At 38.3% G+C, this 22,059-nt stretch overlaps 1 pseudogene; it reads left to right on the top strand.

The window, feature by feature from the left end:
• The first annotated feature begins 288 nt into the window (after positions 1-288).
• LOC132535886 (transmembrane protein 41A-like) lies at positions 289-16,834 on the top strand (annotated as a pseudogene).
• The last annotated feature ends 5,225 nt before the right edge of the window (positions 16,835-22,059 follow it).

The following is a 22,059-nucleotide window of genomic DNA, read 5'->3' as shown; positions in this document are numbered from 1 at the left end:
CAATAGCCAATGAATGAAAGCTACCTAAATGTCCATTGATGGATGGGTGGATAGATAAATCACGTGATATATACTCAATGGAATAGTACACTACAATTAAAAATATGAAATTTTATCTTTTGGGACAAAATTAATGGAACTGAAGCTTACTGTCCTTCACTTAAGTAAAGAGGTAAAAGACAACTACTGGATGGATTCTCTCACATACAGAATATAGAGAGTTGAAATATATGAACATGTATAAATAAAAAAGAAATACGCAAACTGTTTCTAAGACATTGTGATAATATGGTAGTTGTCATTGGGGAGGTTACAGGACTTTATGGTGGGTATGGTGAGGAACTCTAATCCTGTAAGCTTATAATTACTATTCTCAAATCACTAGGAAAATTTATATTAAAGTTTAAAGATGATAATTTAAATATCAAGAATATACATATTTCTCAAGAGCCCATGGAAAATTCTCGAAGTCTGCTAATGTACTGAGACGAAAACAAGAGAGTCTCAAGTACTATGCAATCCTGGTGAGATAGTTCATCTATGAAACTGTCAACTTTGCCATCCAAACAGCCTAGATGCGAGCCCAGTTCCTAATGTACTAGAGGAAGCTTTGGTGCTGTACTATCTCTCCCACTCTATCCCCCTATAGCCTATCTCTATCATTCCATCTGAATAAATTTGACCTGAAACTATGAAGCCTCAACAATTACAAAACACAAAATATGTAAAAATTGAAATCATGAGTATTTTCAGTGATGACAATGTTATGAAAATAGAAATCAACCTCAAAAAGAATATAAGAGGGGAGTCGGGCTGTAGCGCAGCGGGTTAAGCGCAGGTGGCGCAAAGCTCAAGGACCGGCATAAGGATCCCAGTTCCAACCCCGGCTCCCCACCTGCAGGGGAGTCGCTTCACAGGCGGTGAAGCAGGTCTGCAGGTGTCTATCTTTCTCTCCCCCTCTCTGTCTTCCCCTCCTCTCTCCGTTTCTCTCTGTCCTATCCAACAATGACGACAACAACAATAATAACTACAACAATAAAACAACAAGGGCAACAAAAGGGATTAAATGAATAAAATAAAATATTTTTTAAAAAAGAATATAAGAAAAAAATCTCTAAAATATGGATAATGAACAACATGCTTCTGAATAACACATGGGTCAGTTAAAATTTAAAAAAGGGCAGGGGTAGACAGTATAATAGTTATGCAAAGAGACTCTCATGCCTGAAGATCTAAAGTCTCAGGTTCAGTCCCCTGCACCACCATAAGCCAGAATTGAGCAGTTCTCTTGTAAAAAAAATTAAAAGAGAAATAAAACATTATGGGGGAACAATAAAAAATAAAAAGGAGTTGTAACATTCTATGGATGTTACAAATTTTCAAGAGGAAAATTCATAGCAATATATGCCCACATTAACAAAGAAGAATAATTTCAAATAAACAATCTAATATTACAACTGATGGAATGAGAAAAGGAACAACAAACAGACCCCAAAGCCAAAGTATAGTAAAAATCTGAGTACAAACAAGCACATAGAAACCAAAATGATCACACAAAAGGTCAATGAAGCCAAGAGCTGGTGCTTTGAATGAATGAAAGACTAATTTTAACTTTGTTCTCCATGAACAAAAAAGATAGAAAGCCAATATTAAAAGAATCAAAAATGAGAGAGGTGAAGTTATAACAGAAGTAGCCAGCAGGTGGCTACTCCTAAATATAGGGAAAGTATATAAATACCATTAACTGTAAACCCCATCAATCTGGCCTAGGGCAAATATCTATTCATATTTAGCAGAGTTTGTGTAACCTGTATATCCCTGTCAGTCTGAGCTCACAGTCTATGGTCATAGCTAGGAACAGTTTTCCTCTGCACCAACATAAGCCGGAGCTGAGCAGTGCTCTGGTAAAAAAAAAAAAAAAAAAAAAAAAAAAAAAAAAAAAAAAAAGTCTGCTGCATTTTATATGCAAATAATGCACCAGAAAATTAATTCACAATAACTGCAAAATCAGTGAGATAAACAGGAATAAACTTAAGAATGTAGGTGGAAGACCTGCACACAGATAATTATAATTCACACTATTTAACAGAGAAAAAGACAAGAAGAAATTAAAAGATGATCATATCCTGGGTCCATGCTCCCAGAGGGATAAAGAATAGGAAAGCTTCCATGTCCATGATTGGTCAACAGTTTGTTTGGCTTTGTATGTTAACTCTCTTTTCAACCACCAGGTGCCAGATGCTAGCGTAATGCCTACCGGAGTTCCCTGGGCAAACAACCCCACCAATGTGTCCTGGAGCTCTGCTTCCACAGAGCTCTTCCCCACTAGGGAAAAAGAGAGACAGGTTGGGAATATGGATCAATCTGTCAATGTCCATGTTCAGCGGGAAGCAATTACAGTGTCCAAACCTTCTATCTTCTGCATCCCACAATGAACTTGGGTTCATACTCCCAGAGGGTTAAAGAAATAGTGACTTTCTAGCTTTATTCTAAACTCTGACACCATCTTCCCAGACAATGCTTTTATCATTTTAAATAGCTGAATAGTATTGCACTGTGTATATATCAAAACTTTAAAAATTATTTTTAAATTATTTTTATTGGAGGGTTAATGGTTTATAGTAAAATCATTGACATTTGGGTACAATATCTCATATCCCTATGAAAGTTCTCTGTAAAACAATCTCATTCACAACCTAATTTCTTTTATGTGGTCATGTACCAGGCAGGACCTCAAAGTTCTCTTCCCCAAAGTCCTTCTCTTTGATGCAATACATCATGCCCAGTCCAAGTTTCACTTTTCTTTCTCCTTTGCTGCCTCTATTTGTTAAGCCCCATCTATCAGTGAGTTCATTCAGTATTTGCCATTCTCTTTTTGGTTTATCTCAGTTAACATGGTATCTTGAAGATCCATCTAAGATGAAATAAATGGGATGACTTCAGTTTTAACAGTTCAGTTGAATAGTATTCCATCGTGTACACAAACTATATATATAATTTTAGTCATTCAACCTATTATTGGACATCTAGGTTGCTTCCAAGTTTGGGCTATTATGAATTGTTCTGCTGTGAACACAGGTGTACACAGTTATCTTCTGATAAGTGTTTTTTTTTTTTTTTTACTTTGGATAAATCCCCAGGAGAGAATTTTCTGGGTCATAGAATAGGTTGGTTTCCAGTGTTCTGAGAAATCTCAAGTGTTTTCTACAAGGGTTGGACCAATTTATACTCCCATCAGCAGTGCAGAATACTTGTTTCTATCCTTTCAAATTTATGACATTCTTACAGGAGTAAAGTGATATTTCGTTGTGTCTTTATTTGCATTTCTCTGATGAACAGTGACTTTGAGCACTTTCTCATATTTGTTGACCCTCTGCATTTCTTCCTCAGTAAAGTTTCTATCTGTTCATGTTCTTGCCCTATTTTCTTCTTTTTACTGGCCTCTTTCTGTATTTTGGTTATTAGTACTTTATATGAAATATGTTATATAAAGAAGATCTTCTCCCATACTATAGTGTATCATTCTGTTTGGGTGAGGGTAGATTTTGCTGTGCTGAAGCTTTTCAGTTTGATATACTCAAGCTAGCTTTTTGCTTTTGTTTTATTTGCTGATTGACTTGAGTCTTCGAAGACAGATCATAAAGTGTTCTGCTAATGTTTTCTTATACGTATTTTATAGTTTTTGATCTACTGCTCATGTCTTTCATCCACTTGAAAGTGACTTTTGTGCATGGTAATATGTGGTGACCCAATTTCAAATTTCAATCAAATTTTCCCGATACTACTTTTTGAAGAGACTCTCTTTCTCCATTTAACATTTTGGGGGTCCTTTGGAGAGCAGTTTGTAGAACTTTCAGAAGACTAGAAATGGGCCTACCCTATGACCCTGCAATTACTCTCCTGGGGATATATCCTAAAGAACCAAACATACCCATCCAAAAAGATTTGTATATACCTATATTCATAGCAGCACAATTTGTAATGGCCAAAACCTGGAAGCAACCTAGGAGTCCAACAACAGACGAGTGGCTGATTGTGGTATATGTACACAATGTACACAATTCAGCTATTAAAAATGGTGATTTCACTGTTTTCAGCCCATCTTGGATGGAGCTTGAAAAAATCATATTAAGTGAAATAAGTCAGAAACAGAAGGATGAATATGGGATTATCTCACTCACAGGCAGAAGTTGAGAAACAAGAGCAAAAGAGAAAACACTAAGCAGAACCCGAACTGGAGTTGGTGTATTGCACCAAAGTAAAAGACTCTGGTGTGTGTGTGGGGGGGGGTGGGGGGAGAGTACAGGTCCTGGAAAAGGATGACAGAGAGCCTTGAGGGGGTTGTACTGTTATGTGGAAAACTGAGAAATGTTATGCATGTACAAACTATTGTATTTACTGTCCAATGTAAAACATTAATTCCCCCAATAAAGGAAAATAAATAAATGAGTAAATAAATAAAAAATAAAAAAGGTTTTTTGGTCATTTGTCATAGGTATTGGGACTTATTTCTGGACTTTCAGTTCTATTCCATTAGTCTGTGCATCTATTTTGGCTTCAGTACCAGGTGATATATCACAACTTTTTTGCCACTCAACTGCCCTTGGACAATTGGGCTGCTTCCAAGTGTTAAGTTGTTATGAATTGTGCTATTATGCATATAGATGCACATAGATCTCTTTGCATGGGTGTATATGCATCCTTTGTATACATCCCTAGGAGAGGACTTACCAGGTCATAGGGTACACTTATTTCTAGCCTTCTGAGAATTATTCAAACTGCTCTCCACTGGGGTTGGACCAATTTGCTTTCCCACCAACCAACTTCTCCAACATTTGTTGTTACTCTCATTTATTTTTTCTTAGTGCTCTGATGATTTACAAAATTATAAGATAATGGGAGTATAATTTTACACCATTCCCACCATCAGAGTTCTGTGTCCCCATCCCCTCCATTGGAAAAGGAGTACTTCTCCCAATGTCATAGCTATGGGTTGACTATCTATCTATCTATCTATCTATCTATCTATCTATCCATATATATCCATTATTTGTTTATTTATTTTGAAATTTTATATATTTATTATTGGATAGAGACAGAGAGAAATTCAGCAGGGAGGGGGAAATAGAGAGGGAGAGAGACAGAGAGACACCTGCAGCTCTACTTCATCACTAGTGAAGCTTTCCTCCTGCAGGTGGAGAGTGGGGGCTTGAACCTGGGTCCTTGCAAATGATATGTGCTATTAACCAAGTGAGTGACCTCCCCATTTTTTGAAGCCAAGGTCCTTGATAGGCCTTGGTGCCAGTACTACAAATCCACTGTTCTCTGCAGCCATTTTTTTCCTTTTTCCTCCCCCCTTCTTTCTATTGAGAAATTGAAAAAGGAGAAGAAAATTGAGAGGGAGATAGACAAATAAATAAAAATAGAGACTTACAGATCTGCTTCATCCATGCAGGTGTGAAGTAGGGGCTCGAATATGGGTTCTCGTGCGTGGTGACAGGTACATTCAACCTGGTGTGCCCAGCCCAGTAAATCTATGTTTTGAACATCTGCCTTCTGGGGAGCAGAAATAACAACACCTATCAAGTTTGCTTTGTGATTTCCCTCTCTTGTTCTTATTTCTTAAGTTCCACATGTAAGTGAGCTCATTTGATAGTTGTCGTTGTCTTATTGACTTCTTTTAACACAATGTCTTTAAGTTTCATTCAAGACAATACAAAGGAAATGACTCCATCATTTTTAATATCTGAGGAGTATTCCTGTATATATGCATATATACCATATATATATATCACTATATCTATCACAGTTTTCTCTTTTTATCATTTTATTGGAGGGTTAGAGCTTTACAATGCAATTGTTGACACATGGGTACAATTTTTTTCCATCTCCTCGTGCATCATGCAACTGGATCCTTTCATCCATCACTACCTCTTCATTATCAGAATCTTTTGATTTGGTGAAATACACCATAACCAGTCCAAGATATAATTTGCAGTTTCCCTCTCTGTCTTTATTTCTTAAATTCCACCTGCAAATGAGATCACTGGGTATTTGTCCTTTTTTTTTTTTTTTTTTGACTTATTTCACTTAACGTGATGTCTTCAACTTACATCCAAGAAGAGGCCAAAGAGATGACTTCATCAATTTGAAGGGAGGGAGTCTGGCAGTAGAGCAGTGGGTTAAGCACACGTGGCGCAAAGCACAAGGATCTGAGTCAGGATCCCGGTTCGAGCCCCCGGCTCCCCACCTGCAGGGGAGTCACTTCACAAATGGTGAAGCAGGTCTGCAGGTGTCTATCTTTCACCCCCCCCCGTCTTCCCCTCCTCTCTCCATTTCTACCCTATCCAACAATGACAACATCAATAACAACAATAATAACTACAACAATAAAACAACAAGGACAACAAAAGGGAATAAATAAATAAATATTTTAAAAAGACAGAGAGGGGAGAGAAAGGTAGACACCTGAAGACCTGCTTCACCGCCTGTGAAGCGACTCCCCTCAGGTGGGGAGCACGTGGGGGGAGGGGCTTGAACTGGCTTATGCTGCTCCTTGCACTTAGCACCATGTGCACTTAACCTGCTGCGCCACTGCCTGACTCCCAGCTTCATCAATTTTAATAGCTGAGTAGTATTCCATTGTGTGTTTATATCACAATTCTTAGCCACTCATCTGTTGTTGGACATCTAGGTTACTGCCAAGTTTTGGCTATTACAAAACCTGCTGCTATGAACATAGGTACTAATATATCTCTTCTGATAGGTCTTTATTTCCCTTAGGTATGTCCCTAGGAGAGAAATTTCTGGGTCATAGGGTAGGTACATTTCTGATGTTCTGAGAAATCTCCAAACTGTTTTTTGACAGGGGATGAACCAGCTCACATTCCCTCCAGCAATACAAAAGATCTCTTTTCCTCTCATTCTCTCAAAACATTTGTTGTTTCTATACTTTCTTTTTTTTTCATCTTTTATTTGAGATTAATAGTAGGTTACAAAACACAAAGCAGAACTTGGACTGGAGTTGGTGTATTGCACCAAAGTAAAAGAGTCTGGGGTGGGTGTGGGGGAGAGTTCAGGTCCTGGAACAGGATAGCAGAAGACTTAGTGGGGCTTGTACTGTTGTGTGGAAAACTGAGAAATGCTATGCATGTACAAAATATTGTATTTACTGTTGACTGTAAAACATTAATCCCCTAATAAAGAAAGAAAAGTCTTAGTTGGCTGTGAAGGATACCTTTATATACCTAGAGCTAAACATATTCTAATAATTCCAGACCTAAAAAATTTTGTTACTAGTAAATTTATTTGCCAGTATTATCTTAGTTCCTTCTAAATAAACAAATAAATAAATAAATAACTTTACCATAAAGATCATACAATATACCAAGGAACCAGCATAGGAAAAGAAAAAGACTCTGGGATTGGGGGGGGGGCGAGAGTTCAGGTCCTGGAACATGATGGCAGAGGAGGACCTAATGGGGGTTAGATTATTATGTGGAAAACTGGGAAATGTTATGCATGTACAAACTATATGTATTTTACTGTAGCCTGTAAACCATTAGTCAATACAGAAATTTAAACAATATTAGGTTACAAGATTGTAAGATTACAGTGTGTAGTTCTACATCACACCCACTGCCAAGGTTCTGTATCCCCCCCCACTTCACCCCCTAAAGATAATCACCATAGTTCTCACAAATCTTAGAACCAGTTTGCTTCTGTTTTTTGTTCCAAGTACATGGGTATCAGAGCTCTAGATTCCACATATGAGTGAAACCATTTGGTAGTTACAATAGATAGCTCTTGTTTTTGTTTTTATCTATCAACTCTATGTTTGATTGATGAGTTTGTCATTCATATTAGGTGCTTATTGATATATGTGATTAATTTAATGACTAAAACTCATTTTTGTTTAATAACTTTCCTGATTATTTTCTTATTTTCTTCTAGCAGTCATTTTGTGTATCTGATTTTCTATAGTGATTCTCACTTGCTTCATTTGTACCTTCTCTGAGTATATAATGCATGCATTGTTTTATGTTTCTCATAAGTGTTATCTATAAATTTCTATACCTAAAAGAGTCTTTTATTTTGTCACCAGCATTACTGCTGGGGCTCGGTGCATATTCAACTTTACCAGCACTTCTGGTGCACATATCTCTCTTTTTTTCTTTATGAAGAAGGTGAGAGGCAGAGAGAGATTGAGAGGGAAGGGAGACGAAGAAGAGAGAAGGCTACAGTGCTGTTCTACTTATCCTCCAACTTCTTTTTTGACCTCCTCTACCTTGTTCTTGAGTTCACTTATTTGACCTTCAGTATCTATCATTATGCTGTCAAACATGTTGACTGTAGTTCTGGTTCAGCTAATATGTTTTAGCCCTATAAATTCTATTCATATTTGTCTCATACTGCCTCTGTCTTGTTGAAATTTTCTTCTACGTATCAGCTCATTTCTGAAACCATTATTAGGACTATTTTTAAAATTTTTTAAAAATTTATTTATTTATTTATTTAAAAAAGGAGATGTTGGTATGCTTCTAGTTCTGCTTCTGGGATCCCTTCTGTTACATGGCTTGACGTTGTGGTCTATTTACATGGTCATTCTGTTACATTGGTTTGGTCTCACTCCCCCTGCCTCCAGGAGATTTTGGTTTAGTCCTTGCTAGTTCGCTTTTCTTCCTTCTCCCCGCCCCCTATCCTATGTACTTCCTTGGTTCCTGACTCTTCCGCAGGAGGAGAGATAGGCAAGACAGAATTGAGTTGTGATTAAATTAGATTAGTTTTTTGAATTGTTTGCTCGTGAATAAAGAAACACTGCTTCTCTGCTCAGCCATGTGTCCCTGGTCATCTGTCTCCCTCCGCGAAACTAGCCCGGCATACTGGCGCCCTGAACTTTGACTGACAAGGAAACATTAACAAAACCGTAGGATAGGAGGGGTACAACTCCACACAATTCCCACCACCAGATCTATATATCCCATCCCCTCCCCTGATAGCTTTCCCATTCTCTATCCCTCTGGGAGTATATTATTTTTATGTCTTCCGTTTAAAGTCTCCAAAATAATAATTCTCTGATAAATCATGTTTAAAGTCTTCTGTCTTGATGCATTGGTGCAAGTAATTACTCTATTGCTTCATTATGCCAAGTGTTCTTTGAGGTCCAAAACCACAGAACTTGAATGGAGTCATCTGTTCACAGCAGTGAGTGCCCCTCTGTGGATGCTAGGCTGATTCTATAATTCTTTCAAATTGCATTTAACATGTGGCAAAGGATAAGATTCCATCATTTCTTATAGCTGAATACTATTCCATTGTGTATATACACCAAAATTAAAAAAATATTACCTTTATTTATTGGATAGAGACACCCAGAAATTGAGAGGAAGGGGTTGATAGAGAGGGCAAGAGACAGAGAGATACCAGCAGCACTGCTTCACCACTTGTGAAGCTTTCTCCATGCAGGTGGTGATGGGGGGCTTGAATCTGGGTCCTTGCACATTGTAACATGTCTACTCAACCAGGTGCACCACCACTCATCCCTTATGTACAATTTTTTTTTTAACCATTCTTCTGTCTGAGGACATCTGGATTATTTCCAAGTTCTGTCTATTACAAATAGTGCTGCTATGAACATAGGTATACATAGATATCTTTGAATAGATGTTTTTCTGTTCATTGGAAAAATTCCTAGAGAGGAATCTCTAGGATATAGGCTAGATCCATTTCTAATGTTCTGAGGACTCTCCAGACTTTTTTCATAAAGGTTGGATCAATTTATATTACCACCAATAGTGTAGAAGTTTTCTAAACCCCCCCCACTTTTTTACCAGCATTTGTTTCTGTCTTCATAAGGTATACCGTTCTCACAGGTGTGCAGTGATATCTTGTCTTTATTTGTATTTCTCTGATGATTAGTGGCTTTGAGAATATTTTCATATGTCTGTTTGCCATCTGGACATCATTCTTGCTGAAGATTTTGTCTATATCCTCTCTCATTTTTGATAGGGTTATCATCATCATTATTAACATTGCTGAGTTTTATGAGGTCTTTATATTTTTTGTTATTAACCTTTTGTCTGATGTGGAATTTAGAAATCTCCCATCCAGGATGGTGTCTTTTTGTTTTTGTGAAGGTCAATTTCATTACAAAGAAGCCTTTCTGTTAGATTAATTCCCACTGGCTTATTTTTGCTTTTCATTCTTTTACTCTTGGAGTCAAATTTTGCAAAGGTATACCAAAACAATGGTTTTATCTATGTATTTGATGTTTTCTCATCTAGTTTCCAAGTATTTGATTCATTTTTATTTCATTTTGTGTATGGTGAAATGCTGTTATCTGTGTCCTTTTTCTTCTTTTTTAAAGTTTTTTTTTATGCATCATTCTCCTGATAATTCCTGTGACCATTATTTTTTTATTATCTTTATTTACTGAATAGAGACAGCCAGGTATTGAGAGGGAAGGGGGCAACAGAGAGGGTAAGACATATAGAGACACCTGCAGCACTGCTTCACCACTAGCAAAGCTTTCCCTCTGCAGGTGGGGACCAGGGGCTCAAACCCAGGACCTTGCACATTGTAACATGTGCTATTAACCAGCTATGCCACCACCCAATCCCTAGCTGTGTCATTCGAATGCATGTTTTAACCCATTCTTTTCTAGAAATATTTAATAAAGACTTCCCTTTATCCACTTATTGATCTGACAACCTTATTATAATAAATTAATTATAAGTTGATGATCTGCCCTCCCTTGTAAAATAGTTATCTGTTGGTGTGTGGGCTTATTAATGGATTCTCAATTCTATGGCATTTGTATGTGGCAGTTTTTCTTCCAGCACAAAATAGTTTTGATTACAATTTCCCTGCAATATAATTTAAAGTCAGGAAGTAGATACCTCCATATTTATTTTTGTTTGTTCTTTAGGATTGCTGAGTGATTCTTGGAATTTTCTGGTCCAAATAAACTTTTGTAGCTATTGGTCTTTTCCCTTAAATAAATCTGGTGGGAATTTCATAAGGTTTATATTGAATCTGTATATTGTTCTAGAAAGAATGACCATCTAATGAAGTTAATTCTTCTGATCTATTATCTTTTTTATTTGCTGGGCTAGCGTGGGAGTGCCTCTTCCCGGGTGTGTACTCTTGGGGTTGGAGAGAACAAAACCAGAGCCAGCTTGGGCTGCTACTCACTCAGCGACTCGAGGGAGATGACTCAGGAACAGACTCATAGTGGCGAGACAATTCAATTCTTTATGGATCAGGGAGCCCAGGCTTTTAAAGATCGTAGCAAGTCAGAAACAGAAATGGCTTGACCTGGTTTGGAAAGGGGTGGAGAAAGGCAAAAGGGGCTGGAAAGAACTTCCTTAGCAACTGTTGCGAGGGTTTTAACTGGTAGGATTAATAATATCCTGCAGGCAGGGAGGAGGGTCTTGAGTGTAGAAAGAAGATAGATCAAAGGAATGGAATGGGTGGGGTTCTTTCATGCAAAACAGCGATTATGTAGATAATAAGTATGATAAGATGAGAGGATGGATGTCCCCTCAAATCAAGGCCTGCCAAGCTCAACCACATCCTCACAATTTCCTGACATTTATTGATTTAATAAGACCATAGGATAAGAGGGATACAATTCCACACAATTCCCACCACCAGAGTTCTGTATCACATCCCCTCCATTGGAAGCTTTCCTATTCTTTTTTAAATTTTTTATTTATAAAAGGGAAATATTGACTAAACCATAGGATAAGAGGGGTACAACTCCACACAATTCCCACCACCAGAACTCTGTATCCCATCCCCTCCCCTAATAGCTTCCCTATTCCTATTTCCTTGCTTCTATCAGTCATTTTGTGTATCTGATTTTCTTCATTTTTTAATTTTTTTTATTTAAGAAAGGATTAATTAACAAAACCATAGGGTAGGAGGGGTACAACTCCACACAATTCCCACCACCCAATCTCCATATCCCACCCCCTCCCCCGATAGCTTTCCCATTCTCTATCCCTCTGGGAGCATAGACCCAGGGTCATTGAGGGTTGCAGAAGGTAGAAGGTATGGCTTCTGTAATTGCTTCCCCAATGAACATGGGAATTGACTGGTTGGTCCATACTCCCAGTCTACCTCTCTTTTTTACTAGTAGGTTGTGTCTCTGGGGAAGCTGAGCTCCAGGACACATTGGTGGGGTCTTCAATCCAGGGAAGCCTGGCTAGCATCCTGATGGCATCTGGAACCTGGTGATTGAAAAGAGAGTTAACATACAAAGCCAAACAAACTGTTGAGCAATCATGGACCCAAAGCTTGGAATAGTGGAGAGGAAGTGTTAGGGAGGTACTCACTGCAAACTCTAGTGTACTTCTGCTTTCAGGTATATATTTTGCAGTAGTTTATGGATATGTGTGAACATAAGCTCTCTCTCACAGAAATTGGTGTATATCTAGGTTTTGGGACTTTGTTAGAAAGTGAACCACCTGAGATGAAATTAGAGTGTACTATAAAAGGAAAGGTCTCACCCGAGTAATGCAGCTGAATGGCTGTCATTCCAAACGTGAAGTCTCTGGACACAGTCTGAAGTGAAGCATGTTGAGGTGGCAATCATTGCATTGGTTAGGTTGTGATCGGCGGATGCAATATTATTTGGTTTGGATTGGGAGAGGCATACGGGAAAGTGGGCCCTATCCAAGGGTTCCAGGACTGGGGGAAGTAGGGGCTCTATAGTAAAGATGTGAGGTTCCTGCTGTCATAGGGTTCCAAAAGACAATCGATAGTTAATGTTATCATCACACTATTTGGTAATTGGGTTAACTTTGAAAAGTCCTTTTGTTAGGGTTTGCTGTACAGTACCCAGTATCTTGTATATAGCTGTGCTATTGGATGCTTCTAATCTACTTGGTCTAGGCTTTTGAGAGATTCCGCATATCAAATACACAGCCTATATATTAAAAAGATTCAGTTTGTGTTTTGAAAAACTTTGAGACATACAATTGATTTTCCCCCTCTCATATTAATTAACTAGTGATTTATATGTCTACATTTTTCTAGGAGTGTACATAAACACCATTCCCACCACCAAAAGACTGTGACCCATCCCTCCCACCCACTCCCACCCCCCACTGGCCCAGGAATCTGCATGTCTACCCCTCACCACAGGGCTTTTACTTTGGTGCCCTACTTACAATTTGGTCAGGTCCTGCTTTTAGTTTCCCTTTCAGATCTTCTTACTCAACTTCTGTTGATGAGTGGGATCATCCCATACTCATCTTTATCTTTCTGACTTAGCTCACTTAACATAATTCCTTCTAGCTCTGTCCAAGATGGGTCAGAGAAGGTGGGTTCATTGTTCTGGATAGCTGCATAGTATTTCATTGTGTATATATACCACAGCTTTCTCAGCCACTTATCTGTTGTTGGGCACCTGGGTTGCTTCCAGGTTTTAGCTATTATGAATTGTGCTGCTATGAACATAGGAGTACACACCTCTTTTTGGTTGGGTGTTATGGAGTCCTTGGGGTATAACCCCAGGAGAGGAATTACTGGATCATATGGAAAGTCCATGTCTAGCCTTCTGAGAGTTTTCCAGACTGCTCTCCACAGAGGCTGTACCAATTTACATTCCCACCAGCAATGTAAAAGGGTTCCTCTGTCCCCACAACCTCTCCAGCATTTGTTGCTGCTGTCCTTTTTGATGTATGCCATTCTTACAGGAGTGAGGTGGTATCTTAGTGTTGTCTTAATTTGCATTTCTCTGACAATCAGTGACCTAGAGCAGTTTTTCATATGTTTGTTAGCCTTTTGGATCTCCTCTGTAGTGAATGTTTTGTTCATATCCTCTGCCCATTTGTGGATGGGGTCATTTGCTTTTTTGGTGCTAAGTTTGCTGAGCTCTTTATATATTTTGGTGATTAGTTTCTTGTCTGATGTATGACATGTGAAGATCTTCTCCCATTCTGTGAGGGGTCTCTTCATTTGTTTAATAGTTTCTTTGGATGTGCAGAAGCTTTTCAATTTGATCTGGTCCCATTGGTTTGTTTCTGCTTTAGTCTTCCTTGCAATTGGGTTTGATTCATCAAAGATGTCCTTGAGGTGTAGGTGGGAAAGTGTTTTACCAATGTTTTCCTCTAAGTATTTGATTGTTTCTGGCCTGACATCCAGGTCTTTGATCCATTTGGAGTTGATTTTTGTTTCTGGTGAGGTAAAGTGGTTCAATTTCATTCTTCTGCATGTTACAACCCCGTTTTCCCAGCACCATTTATTGAAGAGAGCCTCCTTTTTCCATTTAATCCTTTGGGCCCCCTTATCAAAGTTTAGATGTCCATAGGTGTGGGGATTTATTTCTGGGCTTTCAATTCTGTTCCACTGGTCTGTGTGCCTATTTTTGTTCCAGTACCATGCTGTTTTGATGATGGTGGCTTTATAATATAGTTTAAGGTCTGGGAGTGTGATGCCTCCATTTCTGTTTCTTTTCCTCAAGATGGTTTTGGCAATTCTAGGCTTTTTCAGGTTCCAGATAAATGATTGTAGTATTTGTTCTATTCTCTTAAAGAAGCTTGGTGGAACTTTGATGGGTATTGCATTAAATTTGTATATGGCTCTGGGGAGAATATTCATTTTGATGATATTTATTCTTCCAATCCATGAGCATGGGATACCTTTCCATTTCTTGGTATCAGTTTCTATTTCCTTGAGTAGCGACTCATAGTTTTCAGTATATAAGTCTTTCACTTCTTTGGTCAGCTTTACTCCTAGGTATTTTATTGATTTTGTTGCAACAGTGAATGGGAGTGATTTATGGATGTCTTCTTCAGATTTAGTGTTTGCATAAAGAAATGCCACTGATTTTTGTACATTGATTTTGTAGCCTGATACCTTGCTATATTGCCTAATAACTTCCATTAGTTTTCTGCTGGATTCTTTAGGTTTTTCTATGTATACTATCATATCATCTGCAAATAGTGAGAGCTTGACTTCTTCCCTTCCAATCTGTATTCCTTTGATTCCTTTCTCTTGCCTGATTGCTATGGCAAGAACTTCCAATACTATGTTGAAGAGTAACGGTGACAGTGGACAGCCCTGTCTAGTCCCCGATCTGAGGGGGAATGCTTTCAGCTTCTGTCCATTGAGTATGATGTTGGCTGTAGGTTTGCTATATATAGACTCCACTATCTTGAGGAATTTCCCGTCTGTTCCCATTTTTTTATAGAGTTTTGAGCATGAATGGGTGTTGGATTTTGTCAAAGGCTTTCTCTGCATCTAATGAGATAATCATGTGGTTTTTGGCTTTGCTTTTATTGATGTGGTGAATGACATTGATTGACTTACGGATGTTGAACCAGCCTTGCATTCCTGGGATGAATCTCACTTGGTCGTGATGAGCAATCTTTTTGATATGTTGCTGTATCCGGTTGGCCAAGATCTTGTTTAATATTTTGGCATCAATGTTCATCAGAGATATTGGTGTGTAGTTTTCCTTTTTTGTTCTGTTCCTATCAGCTTTTGGTATCAGGTATTTAGTATTCTATGATGTTGGCTTCATAGAAGGTGGAAGGGAGCATTCGTATTTCTTCAATCTTATGGAAAAGCTTAAGAAGTATGGGTACTAACTGTTTCCTGAAAGTTTTGTAGAATTCGTTTGTGAAGCCATCTGGTCCTCCTTGGTGTCACCACTAGGACCCCTTATTGACTGGCCTACTAAAGGCAGAAAGTCCTACCGTTTCCATGAGATGTGGTCAGAGCTCAAGCCACTAGCAGCTTCTCAGTCCGCCATCTTCCGGCCCTGCTGCTAATCTTGGCCAGCTGCACCTTTGCCCTGTACTTGCTGTCCACGCACCTGCCCCATTGGTGAACACTGCCTCTGGCAAAGAGACGGAGGTGGGTGAGTGTGTAGCAACAGGGTGGGTGACTCATCTCAGACTTCAAGACTATCAGAAGTAGCACCAGGCCTAAGTATCCCTGCTCTTTTACAGTGTTTATGTCTACAATTAGGCAGCTTCCTGAACATATCAATAGATGTTTTATGTGGGCCGTGGCTGAGGCTCTTTCTGTGCTGTGTGTGTTGACCTCAGTGGCCAGCACATGCTCTCCAATATCTTTGGCAAACAGCTGGTGGTTTCCTACCTTACTGATAAAGTGACCCTGCTGTAGAATAAGGTGTGGGAGAATAAATATACCTATTCATAGATTTTTTTTCTTTTTCTACTGTTTTTGAGACTTCCCCCCATGACTTCAAACTGGTTCTTGAACCTCTCTGCCTTGAAGATTCCACATTGTGTAGTTTTTCTCTGTCCTTGTTGGTAACCTACTGGTGGGGTTTGATCCTATAATATTTCATATGTATACAGATAGGCTCCATCCTGCCAATCCTCACTTCTCTGGATGCTCTTTTCTTTTTTTAAATAATTTATTTATTCCCTTTTGTTGCCCTTGTTGTTTATTATTGTTATTGATGTCATTTTTGTTGGATAGGACATAGAAAAATGGAGATAGGAGGAGAAGACAGAGAGGGGGAGAGAAAGATAGACACCTGCAGACCTGCTTCACTGCTTGTGAAGTGACTCCCTTGCAGGTGGGGAGCCCAGGGCTCAAACCGGGACCCTTAGGCTGGTCCTTGCACTTCACAATATGTACACTTAACCTGCTGCACTACCGCCCAACTCCCTGGATGCTCTTTTCTTCTTGGAGACTGTTCTTAAGCTGTTAGCTATTGCCCCGATGGCCTTAGTTCCTGGAACCCTCATTAAAAAAATTCAGCCAGAATGGCTTGCACTTTAGTGAAGGAAACAACATTAATCATCTAAATAGAAAGGACACGAGATACGGAATTTTACATTGGCCATGACTCTGGACATTGTTGTTTATCTGTGTAATGGTCTAGTCTTTAAAAGCCCTTCATTTAAAAAAATTGTTCTCAATAAGTGTTTTTGGGTACTATTTATTCTATGTACAATGATGTCATACAGAACAATCTGCTCTTAAAAGTGTATTATAGCAGGTCCTCAAACCATCCCTGGTTTAGTAGAACACTCTGGAATGATGGCCTTCTAGAAAATTCTGTTTATATCTTGTTGAAAAACAAGTAACTCAGGATAGTTTTTTTTCTTTTCTCCTTTCCCCCTCTTTCCTTTAGATACAAAGAGGCATAGAGGGAGTGAGAAAGTGAAAGAGGCCATAGTACTGACACTTCCTTTAATACACACTATCCAAGTGAACTATTTCTCCAGCCTTTTGCCAAACACCGAGCTATCTAGGAAGGAGATGATGATAGTCCTCATCCAGATTACTTTTTGCAAAGTAATAGGTTGATGTGACAGGTGTTCTTCCATTATGTTCTTAGTGGATGTTGCTTGTGCAAATGGTGTGTGAACTCACAACACTGGCATCACTTTTCATTTTGTTAATCTCTTGAAAAGTGCTTCTTCTCTGTTTTTTTTTTTTTTCTTGATGACCTACCTCTTCCATAAACTAAGGGAAACATGGTAATGAGCTACACAGAACTTCCACTTGCAGTTCAAACGCATAATTTCTGTGATGCTTTTTGTGTTCAGCGGCACTGACATTACGATATCTGTCATAGCTTCTCTTGTGTTTATGTCCTGACAATTAGACTAGCTGAAGACAGACTATTAAATAGAAATAGAGCAGACTTGATATGTTAATCAGTTTGTTCTGGAGAACTTCTTACTCATGTGGACAGGGCAGGACCTTTGATTCACCTGAGTCAAAGGCATCAGTACATTTTCCAATCTATTAGTGCACTTTTTTGTCTTTTCTGTGTGGGCAACTCCTAGCCTCCTGGTAGGAGAATGGATTCAGTACTTTTGTATATCAACCAATGTACCCTCTGAAATCTTTTTACTTTGTCCTTTGCAAGGGTGACTAAGCAAATATCATTGCTTCTTTTTGTTTTTTAATTCAAAAAGGAACATTTGGTTGGAATTATGTTTTTTTTCTGTGTGTGTATATGTGTGTGTGTACTTATAATTATCTGTAGCTGTTATTATTTCTATAGTTGCAGTATTGAATTAACATAGATATAGGTCAATACTTTCAAGGACAGAGAGATCTTGGCAGCTAGACTTGCCAATTCTGGGATCCTGTGACCTATAGATTTAATTCATAATATCTTACCAGAACTATTGCCCTAGACATCACTGGTGGGATTTTTAGTATGACTTGGCCAAGGATCTTGCCACATCTTTAGTCTGGGTGACATGTTCTATGGATTCCTGGGAATACCTATGTTCACTAGGAAAAATGAATTCCCATGCAGTGTTTTTGTTGAACATGACACAATGTGAACTTTATTTTCAAAGATCTATTGCTTTAAAAGAAGCTTGATACTAAGAAGGAGGATGAGAAGGTAGGCAATGGGACACTGAAGTCTGTGACTCCGTGTTCCAGAGGGGTGATGGAAGAGGAGGGAAGGAGAAATGAAGATGTTTTCCATACTTGGAAGTATGTGTCTTTTGCCCTTTATCAGGAAGTTCCTTAGATTTGTCCCCTTTATTCCATTATTTTGAACTATGTGACTTATCATTTGTGAGTTTACAAAAAAAAAATCAATTCCCCAAATAAATGGATATCGAGTACTTCTCTGCAATTTAAAAAGATGACATTGATTCTTCCAGAATAAAATGGATAAAACTAGAGTTTTTTATGCTTAGTGAAGTAAATGAAGAAGTGAAGGAAAACTACTGGTTGGTTTTCTCATATGTGGAATTAAACCACATGAACTTGTTAAAAAAATAAAAAGCTGCCAAACTGTCTCTAAGACTTTGTGAGAGCCATGGTGGTTAGTATTGGTGGGTGATGTATAGGGGCAATCACAGAACTTTGGTGATGGTAATTCCTTTACCATATAGAAGCTTTTCAGTTTGATGTAGTCCCATTGGTCTATTTTTGCTTTTGTTTTCCTTGCAATTGGATTTGAATCAGTGAAGATGTTACAAAAACTTACATGGAAGAGAGTTGTTTTCCTCTAAGTATTTGATGGTTTCTAGCTTAACTTCTAAATCTTTAATCCATCTGGAGTTTACTTTTCTCTATGATGAAATTTCATGGTCCAGTTTCATTCTTCCGCATATGTCAATCCAATTATCCCAACACCATTTGTTGAATAGGCTTTCCTCTTTCCCTATTGAAGTTTTGAGCTCCCTTGTCAAAATTAGTTGACTATAGATATGGGGTCTGATTTCTGGGCTCTCAATTCTAGTTTGTATCTATTTTGGTTCCATTACCAGGCCATTATTATTATAGTGGCTCTGTAATATGTTTTGAGGTCAGGAAGCATAATGCCTCAACTCTTGCTCTTTCCTGTCAGGATTATTTTGGCTATCCTGGGTATTTTCTGTCTCCAGATAAAGTTTTGTATCATTTGTTCTACTCTCTTGAAGAAATTTGGTGGGACCTTGATAAAGTTTGCATTAAATCTGTATATAGTTCTGAGTAGAACAGTCATTTTGATGATGTTAATTCTTCTGATTTAGTAACAGTTTACAAAACTGTAAGAAGTCCAAGATATAGGGGGTAGATAGCATAATAGTTATGCAAAGATACTCTCATGCCTGAGGCTCCAAAGTCCCAGGTTCAGTCTCCCATACCATCATAAGCCAGAGCTGAGCAGTGCTCTGGTAAAAAAAAAAAAAAAATCCAGGGTATAGTTCCATATTGCGCCCACCACAAAAGTTCTGTACACTCCTCTGATAACCACCATAGTCCTCACAAAGTCCAAGAGCGTTTGGTTACTTTTTTTGTAAGTCTCTATGTTTTTTATTTTTATTTATAAAAAGGAAACACTGACAAAATCCATAGTATAAGAGGGGTACAACTCCACACAATTCATACCACCAGAACTCCGTATCCCATGCCCTCCCTGATAGCTTTCCTATTCTTTATCCCTCTGGGAGTATGGGCCCAGGACCATTATGGGTGCAGAAGGTGGAAGGTCCAGCTTCTGTAATTGCTTCCCCGCTAAACGTGGGTGTTGGCAGGTCGATCCATACTCCCAGCCTGTCTTATCTTTCCCTAGTGGGGTGGAGTTCTGGGGAAGTGGAGATCCAGGACACATTGGTGGGGTCATCTGCCCAGGGAAGTCCAGTAGGCATTATCTTAGCATCTGGAACCTGGTGGCTGAAAAAAGAGTTAACATATAGGGCCAAACAAATTGTTGACTAATTATGAACCTAAAGGCTGGAGTAGTGCAGATGAAGATATGGAGGTCTCCGTTTTGTAGATAGCTAGTAGGCCTATTTTAGTTATATTCCAAAGGGCCCATGACTACACTAGTTTTTTTTTTCTTTTCTGAACCTGACATCTGATATGCAGGTGGATCCAAGTTATTATCTGGTTTTAATTATCTGTTTTAATTACACATGAATGACACTATCTAGTGGTTGCCTTTCGATTCTTTATTTATCTCGCTTAGCATAATCACTCCAAGTCCATGTAATTTGGTCTGAAGGACACAAATTCATCTTTTTAAATTGCAGAATAGTATTACATTGGGGAAATATATATAATTTTATATTAATATTCATATGTATTTCCGTAACTTCTTTATCCAGTACTTTACCAATGGACATGTAGGTGGCTTCCTTACCTTGTCTATTATCAATAGTGTCACTATGGACCATAGTGCACGTATTCCTCCAAATGAATCTTTTCATGTCTTTTGCATATATACCTAAGAGTCATTTTGTCAGCTCATAAGGTATTTCCATTTTTTTTTGTTTAAGGATTCTTCATACTGCTTTCCATAGGTTTGTGATTGTTTTCCAGCAGTGTAAGAGAGTACCATTTTCTTTTCTTAATATTACTTCTTTATTGGGAGTTTGATGGTTTACAATTGACAATAAAATACAATAGTTTGTACATATGTAACATTTCTCAGTTTCCCACATAACAATTCAACCCCCACTAGATCCAGAGTACCATTTTCTCTACATCCTTACCAACATCTGTCATTTCCCATTTTGTTGGTGTCAATCATACTCACAGGTGTGAGGTAAAAGCTCACTGTGGTTTTAATTTGAATTACCCTACTAAGTGATGTTGATTTTTTCTTTTTTTTCCAGTTTTTTATGGATGAGGTGTTAGTGGTTTACAGTGACACAGTTGTTGGTACATGAGTAATATTTCTCAGTTTTCTCCAAACACTTTCACGCCATGCCTAGGTCCTTCTCCACCATCGTGCACCAGGACCTGAAAGCCCCTCTCCCCCAGAATCCTTAACTTTGGTGCAATATACCAAACCCAGTCCAGATTCTACTTTGTGTTTCCACTTTCTGTTCTTATTTCTCAACTTCTGTCCATGAGTGAGATCATCCCATATTCACCCTTCTCTTTCTGGCTTATCTCATTTAACATGATTCCTTCAAGCTCCATCCAAGGTGAGGTGAAGAAGATGAATTCCTCATTCTAATAGCCAAATTGTATTCCATTTTTCATATATATCGCAACTTTCTCAGACACTCATCTGTTGTTGGACACCTAAGTTGATTCCAGGTTTTGGCTATTACAAAGTGTGCTGCTATGAACATAGGTATACACAGATTTTTTTGGACAGGTATGTTTGACTTCTTAGGATATATCCCCATGAGAGGAATTGCTTAGTCCATTTCTAGCCTTCTGAGAGTTCTCCAGACTGCTATTCACAGGAGTTTGACCAGTTTATATTGTTGTCAGTATTGATGTTGCTGAGTTTGGTGAGCTATTTATTTTTTGGTTATTGGCATTTTGTCTGATGTGTGGCATGTAAAGACCTCCTATTCTGTGAGGAGTCTCTTTGTTTGAGTGGTCTGGATTTTTGCTGTGCAGAAGCTTTTCAATTTGATGTAGTCTCATTGATTTATTTTTTATTTTAGGCTTCCTTGGAATTTGACTTATGTCACTGAAGACACCGATAAAATTTAGATGTCAAAGATGCCAATATTTTCCATGAAGGATTTGATATTTTCTGGTCTAACATTAAAGTTCTTGATCCATTTGGAATTTACTTTTATGTATAGCGAAATGTAGTGGTCCAGTTACTTTTTTCTGAAAGTTTCAACCCAATACCATTTGTTG

Source organism: Erinaceus europaeus, chromosome X (assembly GCF_950295315.1).
Source record: "Erinaceus europaeus chromosome X, mEriEur2.1, whole genome shotgun sequence".
Lineage (NCBI taxonomy): Eukaryota > Metazoa > Chordata > Mammalia > Eulipotyphla > Erinaceidae > Erinaceus > Erinaceus europaeus.
The sequence above is the reverse complement of the archived record's forward strand: the minus strand, read 5'-3'. Positions and strand labels throughout refer to the sequence as shown.